This window comes from Alligator sinensis, unplaced genomic scaffold (assembly GCF_000455745.1).
Source record: "Alligator sinensis unplaced genomic scaffold, ASM45574v1 scaffold990_1, whole genome shotgun sequence".
Classification (NCBI taxonomy): Eukaryota; Metazoa; Chordata; order Crocodylia; family Alligatoridae; genus Alligator; species Alligator sinensis.
Window position 1 is genome coordinate 43345 of NW_005842506.1, and position 3395 is coordinate 46739.

Here is a 3395-nt window from a genome sequence, read left to right on the forward strand (position 1 = left end):
AGTCTGGCGTAGCCCCCGGCCCTGAACCCACAGTGGGCAGCCTGTCCAACCCCATTACAGATCATGGTGGGGGATGTGCCCTCCATGCCTCTCCCAGGGGTGTGCACAGTGACGGGAGCCGCCCCCTTCCATGCCCCTCCATGCTCCCCAGATGAACTGCCCGTGGTTCCACTCTGCCCCGGCTGGGCAGCGCTTGCCCCTGCCCTAGCCCCAGCCCCAGCCCTATTCCCTCCCTCACCATGGGGGCCCCAATCTGCCTCTCCCCTCATGCCTCTTCCACCCTACAGACCTACCGGCTGGATGCTGCTCTCCATGCTGCTGGACTGCATTCCTGGTCATGTGCATGCTGCAGCTGCGCACATGCATGCAGCATTTATGTCTGACATTATCAGTCACATTGGCCAAAAAAGACGACTGGTAATAATGTCAATTTTTCTTTTATCGGTGCCAATACAGTATGGACAGACGTATCTGTGCACCTCTGTAAAATGTTTCCCACCTGTCCTTTGGGCCTGTTGCCAATGACGGAACAAATTATAATGACTCTGACAAGGTGACACATCATAATACCATACTCAAAACTGGTGCAAAGGACTCAGCATATCCATCTTTCTTTATGCCAAAACCCTTGTTAATGCTGGTTGTTCAAAACTCATTCTTAGCAGTGCAGAGGCATTGCATTTATGGAAAATCAGTGGGCAATGGGTTGAGCTTTCATTTAGAATTTTCTCCCACACTGATTAATAGAATTACCCTTTTTAACACAACTTTGTTATTAGTCTGGCAGCTGTATAATCAACTGACCTCCCCCTACCCCCAGCACATGCAGTAGATGTGCACCACAGATATGCAGCTCCCAAAGGTGATAGTTTATGGGTTTAAAAACATGGTTTAGAGTACAGATGTACTTATTTTTGTTAGGATACTAAACTTGTTGATGAATTCTTATGATATTAATAATCAGTGAGATGTAATAAGAAGTATAACCTTGGATCTGCCTTCTTTGTTCATCACCTTATACTTTAGTATATACTATAGTTTGATTATATACAGTTATTGAATTGACAAATAAGACGACAGGGCTGGCATTGTTACTAGAGTGTCTGATTTTTGTGTGTGTGTAAAATGCCCCGAAATATTTTTATATAAAACATTAAAAAAAAAAAAGGCCGTGTTACTGATCTCCTTACTTGTGGATGTAACTGCAGGAACATTCACGCCTAATTTACAAGTAATCCAAAGCAGGATATGGCTCTTTATTTGACATTCATATATTCAAGTTTTGTGTTAAACAGGGCATTTCCCTGTGTTCTCAGCTTTATAAACATGATCTTTCAAATCTGGTTACTAATGATTTTAAATTGGGGAAGAGGGGAGTAGATTCACGACCTCCCATCTCAGTATTTGATCTTATACCGTCAACTCTATAGCACCTATATACCTATAATATACTACCTAGTATAAACTGTACTTTGTCAAGTATCTTGTAAAGACCGGTTGAGTGTCTTTTTTATGTCATTCTTGATTTTCTTTCATAACATCCATTTTCTAAATCACTAACTCATGTTTCAAATTCATTTATTGCAATGTTTCCTCCCTCTAATTTAAATTGTACAGGAATCTCTTGGTGCTCAGCATTGAATAAAATGCTGAATTGTATCCAAGGGCAAAAAGTCTTTTGGACCTTGCTGCTGTGCTAATGCTTTTGTGGCTTTCCATGCACTGTTTCAACCTGAGTCATGGCAGCTGTGCCATTAGCACTTTGGAGATCCCATCCTTCAAAGAGAACATAAGAAGTGCCATACTGAATCCATCTAGCTCAGTATCCTGTCTATGACAATGACAAGAGTAGATGCTTTAGAGGGAAGGCACTGAACTGGATATATGTAGAGCAATCTGCCCCTGTTCATTACCTTCCCTGGCATCCACTATTATTGGTTTAGAGATGCCAGAGGAAACACCTCTATTCAACAACTATGTATAAATCTATCATCCACGAATGTCTCTAGGTCCTTTTTGAACCTGGCTGTGTTATCCTGTGGCAAAGACTTCTACAAGTTAACTACTCATTGCAGAAAAAGTACTTTTCCTTGTTAATTTTAAACCTGTCTTCTACTAATTTCAGTGGGTGCCTCCAAGTTTTAGTATTCTGGGACTTGGTGAATAACAATTCCCTGTTCACTTTGTCTACACCATTCATGATGACCTCTCTCATCTTCATGCTCTGCCTTTTTCCTTTCCAAACTGAAGAGTTCTAACCTTTTTAGTCTCTCCTGGTATGGCAATTGCTCCATACCCCTGATCATTTTGTTGCCCTTCTCTATACCATTTCTAATTCTACTACATCCTTTTGTAGATGTGGAGACCAGAACTGCATGCAGCTTTTAAGATACAGGCACACTGTGGATTTGTATAATGGCATGATGATGTTCCCTGTTTTGTTTTCAGTTCCCTTCTTAATGATTGCCATCTATTTATTGACTGTTTTGGTCACCACTGCACATTGAGCTGATGTTTTTAGAGAACTGTCTACAATGACTCCAAGGACTCTTTCCTGAGTTGTAACAGCTAATTCAGAAACCAACATTGTGTACATAAAACAGGTTATTTTTTCCCCACGTGCATGATCTTGCACTTGTTGACATTAAAGTTCATTTGCCATTTTTTGCCTTAGCTTGGTGAAATCTTTCTTCATCTTAAGTTTTGACTAGCTGGAATAATTTGGTATCATCTGCAAACTTGGAGATTTCACTGTGTACCCTTGTTAGCATAGGGAATCATTCTGCAGAGGTAGGAACATTGCCTAATGAATCTTTCCCTCTCTCTGATTTTGATTAAAGACAAGGTAAGTCTGCATCAAGTCTTCCATCGTATTAACTTACCTTAGTCTATATTGGATCTGAGATCAGCATGTGTGGAGTGTATGCACATTTCCTTTTCCATACTGGCTGAGAGAAAGGAATGGAGTTAAAACTGAACTGAATTGACTTTCCCTTTTGTGATTTTTCACAATAAAAAAAGAAAAGAAAAAGATGTGGAGCCCTTGAGGGGGAGAAATATGATGAAGGTCTGTAAAATTATGAATGGCTTGGAAAAATGGAAATGGTATGAAAAAATGGTGTCTTTTGATCTAGGACAGGAGCTGGCACTTTTACCAAAGGCAGGGCTGGGTGATTCATTCCCCCTCCCCGCGACTTGACTCCTGCTGCCCAGTGTGCTGCCAACAGGTGTAACTGGTAAGTTTTGCATCCTGGGCAGCATGGAGGCTGGCAACCCAGTGGTCCCTATACCCTTTTTGATCTCATGTGCCACCCTACCCCTTTGGGAGATGCACTTGCTGCAGGGGTAGATGTTGGCACACCCAGCAGCCAGGGGGTTAACGCAGAATCTGTTGC

At 41.8% G+C, this 3395-nt stretch overlaps 1 protein-coding gene across 1 annotated transcript in view; it reads left to right on the forward strand.

Annotated features, from left to right (window-relative positions):
• Nucleotides 1–3389, forward strand: part of CYTH3 (cytohesin 3) — a 45798-nt gene extending 42409 nt beyond the window's left edge. The window contains exon 12 of the transcript XR_003095854.1: nucleotides 2449–3389. The gene's annotated coding sequence lies outside the window, so the exon portion shown is untranslated. The remainder of the gene's footprint in view (nucleotides 1–2448) is intronic.
• Nucleotides 3390–3395: the final 6 nt, after the last annotated feature.